The sequence below is a fragment of the Phyllostomus discolor genome, chromosome 11, assembly GCF_004126475.2.
Source record: "Phyllostomus discolor isolate MPI-MPIP mPhyDis1 chromosome 11, mPhyDis1.pri.v3, whole genome shotgun sequence".
Lineage (NCBI taxonomy): Eukaryota > Metazoa > Chordata > Mammalia > Chiroptera > Phyllostomidae > Phyllostomus > Phyllostomus discolor.
In genome coordinates, this window is record NC_040913.2 from 56,681,282 (window position 1) to 56,697,782 (window position 16,501).

Below are 16,501 nucleotides of genomic sequence, written 5' to 3' on the forward strand. Positions count from 1 at the left end.
GTCAAAGGACTTCAAATTATACTACAAAGACACAATAATCAAAACATCATAGTATTAGGAAAAAAAAAACAGACACACAGACCAGTGGAAAAAAACTAAGGGCCCAGAAGTAGATGTATACGGGCAAGTAATTTTTTCAAAGTAGCCAAAAATATACAATGGAAAAAAGTAATAAATGGTGCTAGGAAAATCGGCAAGCCACATGCAAAAGAATGAAACTAGACTACTGTTTATGGCCTGAAACAATAAGTTACATAGAAGAAAACATAAGTACTGAACTTACGGACCTTTGTGTTAGAGAAGATTTTATAAATTTGACCCCAAGAGCAAGGGAAGTAAAAGCAAAAATAAACAAATGGGACTATATCAAATTAAAAATCTCTACACAGCAAAAGATACCACCAACAAAACAAAAAAGCAACCACTCAAATGGGAGAAGATATTTGCAAAGAACAGCTCTCACAAAGGGTTAATATCCAAAATATATAAAGAACTCATACAATTCAATGCCAAACAAAAAACTCAATTAAAAAATGGACAGAGGACCTGAACACTTGTCCCAAGAAGACATACAAATGGCCTACAGGTTTATGAAAAGAGTCTCAACTTCACTAGCTATCATAGAAATGAAAATCAGACTTCTAGCCAAGATGGAGGCATAGGTAAACACACTGTGCCTCCTTGCACAACCAAAAGAAGAACAACAAATTTAAAAACAAAAAACAACTAGAACTGAGAGAAAATCAAATTGTATGGAAGTCCGACAACCAAGGAGTTAAAGAAAAAACATTCATCCAGACTGGTAGGAGGGGCAGGGATGGGCAGCTGAGTGGAGTGGTAACATGGCAAGGTGGCAGCTGGCTGCAAATTGGTGACTTGCAGACTGTGTGGTACCGCATTTGTGTGCAGATAAACTGGGAGTGACAACTAGGGAGTGAGACAGACCATGCAACCCAGGGTTCCAGTGCAGGGGATAAAAGCCTCAAAACTTCTGATTGAAAACACCTGTGGGAGTTGGGGCAGCAGCAGGAAAAACTCCCATCCTCATAGGGGAGTTCATTGGAGAGACCCACAGGGTCCTAGAATGTACACAAACTCATGCACCTGGGAATCATCACCAGAGGGGCCCAATTTGCTTGTGGGTAGTGGAGGAAGTGACTGAAATCCAGCAAAGAGAAGAGCAAGCACCATTGTTCACTCTCGGACCCCTCCTCCACATACAGGGTCACAACACAGTGACCTGGGTTGCCCCGCCCTGGTGAACACCTAAGGTTCCTCCCCTTACTACATAACAGAAGCATCAGTGAACAACAACAACAACAAAATTTTGGCCCAAATGAAAGAACAGATCAAAGCTCCAGAAAAAAAATATGGCTAAGTGATGAAGAGATAGCCAACCTATCAGATGCACAGTTCAAAACACTGGTAATCAGGATGCTCACAGGATTGATTGAATATGGTCACAAATTAGATGAAAAAATGAAGGCTATGCTAAGTGAAATAAAGGAAAATGTACAGGGAACCAACAGTGACAGGAAGGAAACTGGGACTCAAATCAACTGTGTGGACCAGAACAAAGAAAGAAACATTCAACCAGAACAGAATGAAGAATCAAGAATTCAAAAATATGAGGAGAAGCTTAGGAACCTCCAGGACATCTTTAAACATTCCAACATCCGAATTATAGGGGTGCTAGAAGGAGAAGAGGAAGACCAAGAAATTGGAAACTCATTTGAAAACATAATGAAGTAGAACTTTCCCAATCTGGCAAAGGAAAGAGACTTCCAGGAAGTCCAGGAAGCTCTAAGAGTTCTGAAGAAGTTGGAACCAAGGGGGAACACACCAAGGCACATCATAATTATATTAGCCAAGATTAAAGATAAGGAGAAAATATTAAAATTAGCAAGAGAAAAGGAGACAGTTACTTACAAAGGAGTTCCCATAAGACTGTCAGCTGATTTCTCATAATAAACCTTGCAGGCAAGAAGGGGCTGGAAAGAAGTATTCCAAGTCATGAAAGACAAGGACCTACATCTAAGATTGCTCTATCCAGCAAAGCTATCATTTGGAATGGAAGAGCAGATAAAGTGTTTCTCAGATCAGGTCAAGTTAACAGAGGTCATCATCACCAAGCCCTTATTATATGAAATTTTAAAGGGACTTTTCTAAAAAAAGGAGATAAAAAATATGAACAGTAAAATGACAACAAACTCAGCTATTAACAACCACACCTAAAGCAAAAACAAAAACAAACTAAGCAAACATCTAGGACAGGAACAGAATCACAGAAATGGACATCACATGGAGGGTTATCAGTGGGGGAGTGGAAGGGAGAAAAAGAGGAAAAAGATACACGGAATAAGTAGCATAAATGATTGGTAGAAAATAGACAGGGGGAGGTTAAGAATAGTATAGGAAATGTAGAAGCCAAAGAACATATATGTATGACCCATATACATGAACTAAAGGGAGGAATGTGGGTGGAAGGGAGTGTGCAGAGCAGAGGGGAATAAAGGGGGGGGGATGATGGGACAACTGTAAGAGCATAATCAATAAAATATATTTTTTAAAAAGAAATACAAATCAAAAATACAAGATAGCACCTCACTCCTGTTAGAATGGCTATTATCAACAAGACAAGTAATAACAAGTGTTGGAGAGGTTGTGAAGAAAAAGGAATGCTCATTCACTGCTGGTAGGAATGGAAACTAAAACAGCCACTATGGAAAACAATATGTAGTTTACTCAAAAATTAACAGAAGACCTAGTAACCCTTTTTCTGGGTATCTACCCGAACAATTTGAAAACATTTATTCACGAAGATATATGCACCCTTATGTTCATTGCAGATTATTAATGGTGGCCAGGATATGGGAACAACCCAAAAGTCCCTTGATAAATGATTGGCTAAAGAATATGTGATACACATATACAGGATAGGGCAAACATAAGTTTACAGTTGTTCACATGGAAAATAATACAGTAATTAATAAATAATAATGGAAGAATAAACTCTGTGCTTCATGTACTCACAAGTCTACTTTGACCCACACTAGACAATGTAATACTACTCAGACATTAAAATGATGAAATAACTGCCATTTGGAACAACATGGATGGACCTTAGAAATATCATGCTAAACAAAATAATTCATACCCCTTTATGTCCTACCCTTGTATTTTTGAGAGAAAGAGGGAAAACACCCTGCTTCTGTTGGTTCCACCTTGGATGGTTGTTCATTCCAGGTGAGAACTGGCAGAGTCCAACATGTCCTGAGGCCTAGACAATCCAGGAGCAAATGTTGCTTACAAGTTCTCACTCCCAATAAGCTTAGTAGATTTTATGGATGTTCTTTGCTTGAGACAAAAATCTAACATAATAATATCAAGTCCTATTTCACTCAGATCACATAACCAACAACAGTATTAGTATCTAATGTTTATTTAGCACTGACAGTATGCAGGACTCCATGCAGGAAATTTCACATGACTTTTACAACTTCATTGCCAAGACAAGCTAATGGCTTAGAAATTTCTATTATCCCCTTTCCATAGGTGAAGTGAGGCCAAGGACAGTGATGATGTAGAGAGGATGTTAATCTATATTTTGTAATTCCTGCCTAGTATTCTTTCCTTCCATCATCTCTTAGTAATGAAAACTAAAACAGATTCTAAAACTGTGATTAATTAGAATTAACTGACGGGTCACTGTTTTTTTCCTTACAACACACTGCTGTCTTGGCTTGGGAGGCACCACTTGCCCATTGCTGCTGATTTCTCTTCAGTTATACTTCCCAGTCACTTTCTGGATTTTCTTTCTTTATCCAAATTCAGGGTTTCTCAGTACATAGTTACAGTGTAATAAAAGAGGCTCTGCACTTTCCACGCTTGCACATGTGGTAGATAATGCTGTGATAGAAAACTTAGGGCTGAATAAAGGGTAGAAGATTTAATTCACAATTTGCAGATAAAAATTTGGTTCTGACAGGACAAATCAGTGGTAAGTTTGAGGTGAATTAATTGAATATGCTGTGAATGGTTTTATTGCATGAGAAAAACACTGAAAATAGCCTTCAGTTATCCTGTATTTATTTATTTATTTAACTATTCCAAGGACTGTACTAATCACTGATAAATCAAGATTATTGAGACATAACCTTTGTCTTTAAAAAGCCCACAGTCTAACAGAGGATAGAGACAAGTAAACACATTAGTACAAGTCAAAAGAGAAATAGTTCTATAATAGAGCTCTTTAGAAGTTATGATGAGGACAGAAAAGAAAGTGTGGTTAATTTACAAGGACTCCACAGTCATAGCCATCCCAAGCCCACTGTTAAGGAGTACGTCTCAGGAAGCTTCATGGAAGAGGTGACTCAAAGGGATCTCAAGAAAGTAGCAGGTGTAAGTGGTGAAGGGCATTCAAGAAGAAGGAAGTATGCATGCACTTAGTTAATGTTCCTACAAATGTGTTAATTATTTCAAAAAGAAGTTATATTAGTTATTCCTGAACACCTCTAACTTCTAAATTATGAGTGAGCAGATGGGAGCAATTAGAGCATTTATTTACAATCTGTCATAATACTCATAGAGAACATTGAAAAGATGCAATAATATAAGCTGAAGCTTATTAAATAAATGTATAGTTAGAGATGGCTAAAGACAGATTTTATGTCTTACTAATATTCAAACCAAGTGTGGGAAATAAAAGTAATTCCTAATCATCTGGTGAAGAAATAGACTTTTTAAAGAGTTAAATGACTTCCTCAAGGTCTCAGTGATGAGGCTGGAATCTGAACTTAATCATCTAGTTCAGAATATATTTTTTCCACTAAGTTCTTTCCCTTCTGCTTTTCTTCTGTAACATGATATTTTGATGTCTGCCAGTCTGGTGAACCAAGTTACCACTACAAGTATTTGTTTCTTTCTCCCTCTTTCAGATACAGGTTTAATATATTGTGGAATATAAAAATTTAAAGCCAGAGCAGAAGGCAGAGAGAGTTGGAGGATGGGTTGCTATCTCCATAGACAGAACTAAAGAATTATTTATAACATAGATATCCTAATTATGATGCTTTGCAGTTATACTGATTCTTAAAGTTCATTAACTAACAATCCAGCCAAAGGTAGCATATGTTATATCCTTCTCCCTGCTATGCTCAGTCCAAGGGCTATTTCATAACTCATACAAACCTTCTAGAGAAAGAGCATGGAGTAACAGCTCATTAATCCAGCGAGGTTAAGTGGACAGACTCTAAATTCAGTTACCAATTCTACCTTTTCCTCGCTGTAAGATGCTGGGCAAATTATTTAACTGCTACCTAACTCTGTTTCTCCATCTGCAAGGTAGTAAGTATGACCATAATTGCTAAATCACAAAGTAATCAAATGCAAGGACTAAATAAAAGAATGAATGCAAAAATATTGACACATAAATGCTTGATAAGCATTATTATGATTTATTGTTACTGATTTAAATTGAAAAATAATGCCTTGAAACTAATGTATAAACCATATCTAACAGAAATATGCTGTGGTTTTTATAGGGATTTCATTTATTTTTTTCTAATGCTCTTACCCACTCTCCTTGATAATTGGTAGAGAGGGGCAGGCTACTAGAAATATGAGATTGAATAAATGATACTCATAACTTTATATCTAAGTGTCAAGAAGTCACATATTACAACTAAATTGAATGAAGAACTCAATTAACATTAACTTTATTTTTTTTTTCAGTTACAGCTTACATTCAATATTATTTTGTATTGGTTTCAGGTGTACAACATAGTGGTTAGACAATCATATGCTTTACAAAGTGTTCCCCATGATAAACCTAGTACCCACCTGGAACCATATATATTATTACAGTATTATTGACTACATTTCCCATGCTGTGCTCTTCATCCTCATGACTATTTTGTAACTACCAATCTGTACTTCTCAATTAAAATGCATTAATTTTAGCCAATAAATTGTTTAAAACAGAAAGAAATTATCCCAATGTTGAGCCACAGGTTGACCATGAGCATAAAAATAAATAATATCTGCACATTCACATGAATATCAACTTCATCTGAAATTAAGCTAAATTTTAATATACCCTACCAAGATGTACCAGGAATTTTAAAAACAATAATACTAGGTGAAATATTTAGTGGGAATTATATCCAATTAAGCTTTCTTTAAGAATAAAACTGCCACATCTACAATGTGTTATTTTCAGAAGAGTGCTTGTAAATAGCAATCTAAGACCTTCTTTTTTATTTTGACATATAAAAAGCATCAAATATGAATAATAAACAAGTTGATATTTATATAAGAATTCCAAATTCCAAATCATGAGTGCAATTTTAAGCTACTTTTGATTCCTTAATACATTCGATCTATATTTTTAACATGCATTTAACCACTAAAATGATCATGATACCATGTCCTGTTAAATTTTTTAATCATACTTCTCTTTTACAATTGCTTCCAAGTTAAACAATATTCAGCACATATTAGATGAGAAAAAGTCAAAAATTGCCCTCATTAATAAATATTAGGAATCATTGGATAAAAAAACTATTTTTATATCTGATAGTAATAAATGTAATTGCTTATTTAAAAAGTGTGTATAAAATGCTAAGTGAAGTGAGAGAGGCTTTAACTAAATTATATGTTAGTGTGAAAGGGTCATTGACTCACTAAAGCTTGAGTTCTTCCAGAGAAGTGTCAGACTGCAATAACAGATTTGGAGATCTGCCTCTGTGAGTAAGGGATGCCATGCTCAGAATCAGAAACCACTTTTCTAAAGGTGACATGCAGAACTAAGCAATGATTATGTCTGGAATGAAGTCAAAACACTCTTCAATTGGTTTCTAGTCTACCACATGCTCCTAGCATCCTTTCTCACTTTCCTCTCCTCTTTGCTGATTCCTTTTCATCAACACACACCTCCACCTCATAAAGTCCTAGTGCCGTAGAGCTCAGTTCTTGACTATTTCTCTTTTCTAATGACAATTACTCCCTTTCTAGTGATCTTTCCAGTCTGATGGATTGCAATACTCATCAATACTTAACGCAAGTCTAGCCATCTCCTGAAAATACCGGGCAAGTTGTCAGTACCAACTGACTTCCTCATCTGTACCTGGATAACCAACAAGCACATCAAGTTTAACAAAAGCCTTGATCTTCCCTCTCATACCTGTTCTTCTGAAGCCTTCCCAATTTTAGTGACAGGTCTGTTCTTCCAATTGTTCAGGCTAAAAACTGCAGATTTATCCTTTCTCATCTTTAGGCAATCCTTTGTCTATATGTTCAAACCATGATTCACCACTTCTCTTGTTACCATCCTGGTCCAAGATACTGAATACAGATCAACTAAATTTTTGCAGCAGTCTCCTGACCATCGCTCCTACTTCTGCTCTTCCTTCATCAGCCATAATAACTCTTTCATACAATCAGATCAAGTTATTACTCTGCTAAAAACCTTTCAGAAGCTCTCATCTCATTTCAAATGACAGCCAGTCTGTATAATTGACTAAGAGAGCCTATATGCCCCGCCTTCTGCCATCTTTCCAGCCTCATTCCCTTCCACTCTGCCGCTCACTATCAAACGGGTGTTGACCACAATATTGTCCTTGCTGCTCCTATATGTTGGACCAGAATGTTCCACCCTCAAAGCCTTTACATCTTCTGTTCTCTCTGCAGGAGACACCCACACATTCCCACCCCTCCCTCCTTAAGGTTGCATCTTTCCACCTTTTTTTGTTCTAACTCACACCATCCCAACTCCCCATTTCATGTTTATTTTTAACCCGAAGCACTGTCTCACCACCTAATATATGATACAATTTCTTAAATTTAGCTTGTACCTAGCTTCCCCCACTAAGAGGAAAGTTTCCTAAGCATAGGGATTTTTTAATGTATTCTTTCTAAGATATTACCCTCAGCATTCTACATGGAGCCTGCCAAGCCAAAACAAAAGCTCAAATTTAATTACCAACCAGAAGAGGTGAACTTGGAAGATTCATCTCTGATTCAAGCCCCTAAGTTTGTAGATGAAATTACTGAGTTCCCCTTGGCTGCAGGCACAGTCAGATGTGTTACTCTTCTATGACATTGTTCTTGCATCCTTGCATTTGCATCATGCTGACTTTTAATATGCTTCTAATTGATTTCCTATCAAGTTTTATATGTTTATCTTAAACTATAATATAAACTATGCTCTTCCATATTTGACTGCAAAACAATACACAATTTTCCACTTACATGAGGTACATAAAGTAGTCAATTTATAGAGACAGAAAGTAGAATGGTGGTGGCCAGGGGTTAGGAAAGGAGAAGTGGGAGTTATTGTTTAATGAATACAGAGTTTCAGTTTTGCCAGATGAAAGGTTCTGGAAATGGATGGTGGTGATGGTGTTGCACAACAATGAGACTATATTTAATACTATAGAGTTGTACATAAAAAAATGGTTAAGATTTTATGGTAGATGTATTTTAACACAAATAAAATATAAATTAAAAATAGTAAACAGTTTTCAACATTTTTCTGAAATGCCTAGATATTATACTTACTATCTTCAAAGAGTTCACAATTATTGCTTCAAGTTCTATATATTATGTTTGATATGTATACATATATGTATGTCAACACATTACGTGAATATTATTCATAAGTTATATCTGAGCTTATAATATTAAAGCTTTTCTATCTCCCCATTGGTGTACATGAGTTGTAATACATAAGAATTTTGAATCCCACTTACTTTCTATAAATAGTCAAAGAATATATCGAAAAAACTCTAAAGAGTTAGATGAAGATTTAAAAACTGAGCGGAAGAAGTAAATGTTTTGATTCTCTGAGAAGCATGAATTATGTTTCATGTGTGTCTATAGCTAATATTTCCACATGGGAAAATACTGTCTACATTCATACTGAAATAGCCCAAAGAGTGAGATCTCTCTTGTTTGGCCAAATCATGTATCATTTGATATTTATTTGATGCATAAAGGTGGTTTATTGACAAATCCCATTACATATAGGCCCAGTGAATTTTTGAAACTGAAATCACAAATCATTTTGCAGTATTTATTAATTTGCAAATTATCTTTTGGGATTTATTTATATTTTTATAATATTTAATAATGCTAAATAATCAGATTTATTAATCATGTATAACATTAAAATTCCAGCATATTATTAAGTTTTACAAATGAATGCATTTAAAAATCATGAATAATTCATAATATAATCTGCACTTAACTAAGCAATAGAGTCAACATAATTATTCACTGAAAATTATCTAAGTGCTGAACCTCAAACCTCCCCCTAGAACTTCTTTCACAAGATCCTCACACGATTTGTGTGCATTGTAAGTTAAGAACGACTGTCTAGAGATACATAAAAATATACAATAACTGGAGAAACATTATGCTCAGTGAAATAGGCCAATGAGTGAAAAACAAATACCATATGATCTCACCTGTAATTGGAATCTAATGAGGCAAAATAAACTACAAACAAAATAGAACCACAGGCATGAAACATGGAGTAGTCTGGAAGTGATCAGAGGGGAGGGGAGAGGGGGACAATAATGGAAAGAAGGGGAAGGGACTACACAAAGAACATGTATTGAATGACCCATGAACATGGACAACAGTATGGAATGAAGATGGAGTGGGAGTTGGGATAGGCAGAGAAGGGTAAATGGGGAAACATTGGACACAACTATAATAAAATAACAACAAAAATGATATATTAAAAAATAAATTTACTGAGCATAAAAAAATATACAATAAAATTTGGTTTTATATTGACCCTCTTTTCCAAATTATGGTCATAAGTGAACCAAATCAAAGAAACATTTGTTATTTTTTATGATATTTAGAACCCTTATTCTTACCTGGTGAAACATACTTTCTAGGAAAAAGTGAATCTCTTCAGGACAACAAAATATTTTGACAAAATATATCTGCCTTTAAGCTTTGGGGATCATCAGGTCAGGGATAAAAAAAGGAAAGTATTTTAAAATGGCCTAAAAATATAGGCCTCTTCAGAAAGAAAATGCTTCAACAGACTTAGGAAAAATCTGCATAAATTATCCATCAACGGCTAGCTGACCAGTTGACCACTTAGACTGACAACTCTCTCAGTAAACAATTTTTCCCCAATTTTCATGGTAAGCATGCAAAAAAATTTTAAAAAGAGCAACAATTCATAGCAAGAATATCACAAAATGCATGGCCCTGGGAAGCCACAGAGAACTCATAAAACTTTAAAGTTGAGCTAGGTTGGGGAGGTGAAAAGAAGGCCCCTTTTCTGAACATAGTCTGGGCCCCCCCGACATTCACCAGAGTGTCCACAACAACCATGTCACATGTGTACCCCAGTGCTGTTCACCCTCTGAGCAAGAAACTCTATGACTAAGAGTTAGAAGTGTGCCTCAGTTCATAGGACATAAACTGAGCAAAAAGTACAAAAGGAAAGGGTATGCACATTTTCTTCACTCTGTTAATGTCAATGCATGTATAGTGAGTCAACGTGGAGAAAGGATCTGGAGCCCTTGTTACACCACCAGTTTGCAGCTGGCACAGGGAGATTTCTTTCACTGGTGTTCAACTGAGTCCATCTGAGAAACAAGAGAAGGCTGGGCTGGTGGGCACTGAGTACTCATGTGGCAGGAAAAGAAACCCCATGATAAGCTTCTGTGCTCTCTGTAGCTCCATGATAAGCCGTGCTCTCTGTAGCATCTGCAAAATTCCCTGTGCCTTGTTCCTTGTCTCCCATATATGGTAGCTAGACCGAACTTCTGCATTTAGCTTCTGTAACCTTGTTTCCCACATAGGCAGGAAGCCAGGGGCTATTTAAACCCCAGGAGAACAAAGATTGAGGCTCAGAATTTGGGATTTTTCCTCTCTGGGCCCATGTGCATAATAAAGGATCATGCTCCACCATCTCTCCCGCGTGTGAGTTATTTTCCACAACACTTACAGGGCCCCCAACTCTTCTGAGGGAAGCAAGGCAGAAAGAGGAGCACAGCACAAGGCTGGTGGCCTATATTCCACCTCCTGTGTCTGCTCCATAATTGTGATTCTTCTGTTTGACCTCACCTCACAAGTCCTCTTCCCAAACAAGGACTAGAGGAAGGAATGCTGCAGGGGTCAGCAAGCTCTAATGTCCTGTTGTTTGCTCAGGCCTACTGTGAGGAACATTTTCTGCTCAAGCTTCATCTCATACTCAGTCACTCACCTGTGACCTTCCCACACATGTTAGGAAACCTAGAGACTCACATTGTGCTCTCTCTGAGCACATAAAAAAACATGGGGTGGGCTCCCTTCATCCAGGCCAATAAAACATATACAGGCATGCATCCCCTGCCGAGGGGTGATAATTGAACCTGGAATGACTTTCTCCGGGACCAGGAAAAGCTCCAGAGGGGACTCTGCAACAGAATCCATCAAGCGAATATAGCCTATGCAACCTGGATGAAACATGGATCACCTTAAGAAGAAGAGAGTGTCACAATGTAAACTTACGTAGAAAGGGAGGGACAAGCAAATGGTGCAAACTCGATTTCAGCAAAACCAATAGTTTCACTTAGTTGCCAAACCATCTGGCATTTTCCCCTCTTAGAGAAGAAAGATTTGTAACCAGGATCAAATCAAGTAAAAAAAAAACATTTTTAATATTACTGAGAATGCTTAAGTCATCTAAGCCATAAATTACATGTGTTTTTAAATTATCTTTAGGCTTTCAAGTAAAAATTTCATAGTATACACCACTTGAAAATTCTGATCTGAAAAGTAAGAAAAATTCAAATCTAAAGTAAAAGATCTCTAGAAGTAAAATGTTGAATTTAATTGCAAACTAATTTGATTTATAGTAATGGATTGAGAAGCAGATTTTTGGACCACATATATTGTAAAATCAGTGTGTGGCATCCACTCTAAACTAGTATTAGAGGCACATATTACATGAATAATTGTGTTTTTAAGATCTACTTAAATTATAATTAAATGGCTATTTTTACTCCTCCCAATCTAATTAATTATTGTTTATATGCTGGCTTGCACATAATAAGCAACATTTGCTTTATCATCATTAAATTTGTCTCTTGACTAAATTGAAAGGCTTACTAAATGAAATAATTGCAACATAAGAAATTCAGGAGAACATATTCATGGATACATTGACAGTGGGTAAATATCCAAAATTTATAAGAACTTACAAAACTCAATACCAAAAAAACAAACAATCCAATTAAAAATTAGGCAAAGTAACTGAATAAACACTTCTACAAAGAGGACATAGAGATGGCCAATAGACTTATGAAAAGATGCTCAGTCACTAAAAGATGCTAATCATCATAAAAATTCAAATTAAAACCACAATGAGATATCATTTCACACATGTCAGAATGGGTATCATCAATAATCAAACACAGCAAGCACTGGCAAGAATGTGGAGAAAGGTGAACACTTTTGCACTGTTGGTGGAAATGCAGACTGGTGCAGCCACTGTGGAAAGCAATATGGAAATACCTCAAACAATTAAAAATAAATCTGCCTTTTGTCCAAGTGATTTCTCTTCTAGGAACCCAAAACACTCATTTGAAAGAAATGAGCACCCCTATGTTCATTGCAGTGTTATTTACAACTGCTGAGCTATGCAAGAAGCCTAAGTGCCCATCAGTAGATGAGTAGATAAAACAACTATGGAACATTTACACAATGGAATTTACTAGACCATTAAAAAGAAGAAAATTTTACCCTTTGTGACATTATGGATGGACCTGGAGAACATTATACTAAATGATATAAGCCAGTCAGAGAAAGACAAATACCATATGATTTCACTCATATGTGGAATCTAATGAACAAACTGAACTAACAAGAAAAATGGGGACAGGCTCATGGATGGAGAGCAGGATGACAGCAGTGGGAGCAAGGGTAGGTTGGGGGTAGAGGGACTAAGCAAAAAGGAAAAAGGACTCATTGACATGGACAACCAGTGTGGTGACTGCTAGAAAAATGGGAGTATAAGGGCACTAACGGTAATGGAAAAATACAGTAAAGATTAAACAAAAACATATTACAAAAGCTGCACTAAATCAAAATATTCTGAAATACATTGAGGAGATTATCTAACAAGAAAATATAGTGACAGCTTTAAAAGATGAGATAAAGGTTAATCCAGTGATTAACAAATGCCAAGAAAAACTCAAAATAAACAGGTTGTAGGCGCTCTTCTACAGACAATTAAAAATGTTATAGGATATAAAGAATGTTTCCATCCTCTATATTATCTTATATATCTTGTCTTTCTACCTCCACATAAATCACAGGCATATTTTAATTCTGAGACATTATTCTAAATTAAAGAGATACACATTTCATCAGCATGCTTGGCACGGTATCTTTTCAAATGAAAACTCATTACATATCTCATATCTAAATCAGATGGCATTTCAGAGAGAAGACAAAACTCCCTTTGTCTTTCTTTATGATGTATTTATGGACAAAGTGCATGATACTGTAAATATTTAAAATTAATCAGTGAGTAAGAGCATCATATCTGCACCAGAAGTTTCCCCATAATACTGTAGCCAGAAAGTCAGGTTAGAAACAAAAATAGGTGATATAGCTGACAGCCAATGTCACTGATTTCTTTTTTAGCCCAAATTAGCAGAGTATTTAGATGGAAATTTATTAATGTAATTTAAACTGTTAAAATAGCCTAGTAGTGCAGGTTTCTCCTTACCTCTAGCTCATTTACACATCTGTTTGTCTGGTTTATGTTTCTACCCTTAGGAAAGCAGTAAAGAGAGAATAGTCATTGAAAAAATAGCCCAATTCCATACACCCATGAACTATTGATCAGCTTATTGTAATGGAAAGCATTTTGGAGTCAAAAGATTGTGGAATTGAGAGTCAAAACATTTAATTTCAACTGAGAAGGTAGAAAAACTTAAATAATTTGATTGGTACAAAACTGGTAAATCACAAAACCAGGGATCCAACGCAGGTCTGCCAGATTACAAAGCCCTGAGTGAGCTATTACAGTAGATATTTTCCTTTCATCCTACTCTAGCCAAGTTGGATGCGTTGAAAGAAATATCTGATGTATTATTTATCAGACAAGCTAAAGATAATAGAAATAAGATACAAGCTATGTTTGCTCAATAGTGTAGCAGAACAGTGTTTCTCAAACATTAACCTTGTAGAAGAATTGCAAATTTTGATTCACTAGGTCTGGCTGTTGGGACCACTGCTAACAAACCCCCAGGTGACACTGATGTAACTGTTCCAGGGACTACATAGAGCATGAAGGCTATGGAAGATTACAAGCAATGTCTCCTTTGACATTTGAATGAGGTTGACTAACTGCTAACTTGGATGTATGCACTCAGAGCATTAGGTACACATTGACTAACACAGCAATCACCTGCAAGCTGAAAAGAAAAGTGAAAATTATGAAATTAAGTTCCTTTTCCAAAAGGAGTTCCTTTGGCTTCTAGAACTACAGCAAATGAATAGAGCCACTAACTATGAAAATCTGACACACAGTTTTACTGGGTTTAAACTTAGTATATATTTACTTTTCCTTGCTGCAATCCCTCTAATTATTTAATTAATCTCTTAATGATTTTGATTATTCACCCACTCAGACTAGATTACCTTCCAAAAGTAGGGAAAGAAAGTGCTCTCACCCAATATAAAGTTTAAGAAAAATACACTTTCATAAAAAATGCCAGTAGAAATAGCCAAGTCTTACAAAAGCATGTGCCATTATGATTTGAAAAGCTTAGAATGTAATTTCACAGGGAAAACACAAAGGATATATTAGTATCTTATTCTAATTAGAAAAAGACTCTTTCTTTAAAAGAAACACTCCCAAACTGTGCTATTTTATAAGGGAAACTTTAATACAACGGATTTATCACATCCACAGCACAGCCTATCTCAAGTATACTTACTACAAACACTGGCTGTCTTCTTGCACCTGAATTATTATTTCTTATCACATCACAAGGAGAAAACACTTCTTATAGAGAACACATATAACTCTCAGCAAGATTATGAAGAGGTGTTCAGAGGTTACAGATAAAATATATGTATAGAGATCTTAATTCAAGGCAAAACAGAAGCATATGGACAACCAAATGCCATTATTCTGTTATTCCTGTTATTCCCTGCTACATAAGTCATGTTTTCCCAACTCATGCATTATATTTTAAGGGCTTGTCCTCACTCTGAAAAGCACACTTTCCCTTTCTACATGCCCTGTAACATTACCCAACTAGAATAAATATTTTCAACAACTTTGAGAGTAAATATTTGCAATTTTTAGAAATAATAAACAAATTTTTCTGTTTCCCATGATATGTTTCCTTTATTTACCTCCCCCTCCCCCATTTTTAAAATTTTAATTATTTTTAAGTACAATTTTCTAACCCCCCCAGTTTTTTTTCACAGAGTAGCATCATGGAAAACACACAGCTTTTAAATCTAGCCACTCTAGACCCAGTTCTTCCCAACAAGGTGCCCTTCAGTACTGAGTGTTGCTGGGCAAATGGTTTAGGGGGGCAGATGTGAAAGGAACATAAACCCTTATGACATAATAATATGTGAATTCCAGAAGGACTGAAGATGCAAAAATTAATGGAGATATATATATCTATACATATAATTAGAAGAAACAATACAAGACAATTTTATCCTCTTACTGAGGGAAATATTACAAAATATAGAGTAGTGAATTGTTTAACATCTGTAATAGGAAACGCACTTGTACAAATCATTAATAACCCAATATAAAAATGGACAAAGGTTCTGAAAAATAATTCTGAGAAAAAAAATGTAAAAGTCCAGCAAACAGGAGTTAAGATTATTTTATCTTAACCATAATTGGAAAAACACAAGTTTAAAAATTTGGAATTTATATTTCCCATCAGATTGATGATAAACATATGGTAGGACTATAGAAAATGAAACATTCATACAAACTAAAATATTCTATCTCTCAGGCAATCCAATGACTATTTTTCACCTGTACAAAAAGAAAAAAATATAGACTACATATATGTGTGAGTCACTCTGCAAACAAAAAGAAAGCATACTCTGTCTAAATCCCAATAGCTTTACCCTAGTAAATGAGAAATTATAGGAGTTGCTTGATACCTTCACTTCCCTGTGGTTGTTTTACACAGGAACCGTATCCATACAACCCATGCTGCCAAACATGGCAACCTTGTTTGTTATTTCCCCACCATGAAAAGACGTTTTAGAAGAAACAACAATCAGGTTAAAAGATGTCAATTATTTGTTGAGTAACAGTTAAAAGAAACTGGGACAGTTAACAGTCAGCTGAGAACCCCTCTGGAGTTATGTTATAGAGAAAATGTAATGTCCACCTGCTTTGCTAATTTGAGCTCAAGAACTTCAACATCAAGATAGTCTATTTTTTCATTATTAAACATTTTTTTCCATGAGTAGCAGCCAACCTGTCCTCCCATTG

The 16,501-nt window shown here is 35.7% G+C and overlaps 1 long non-coding RNA gene across 1 annotated transcript; it reads right to left on the reverse strand.

Annotated features, from left to right (window-relative positions):
- Positions 1–1,412: 1,412 nt before the first annotated feature.
- On the reverse strand, positions 1,413–15,396 carry LOC118497386. The gene is made up of 3 exons (XR_004899910.1): positions 12,955–15,396; positions 7,158–7,169; positions 1,413–1,422 (listed from the first exon to the last, which is right to left on the reverse strand). It is a non-coding gene; the product is annotated as an uncharacterized LOC118497386 (long non-coding RNA).
- Between the last annotated feature and the right edge of the window lie 1,105 nt (positions 15,397–16,501).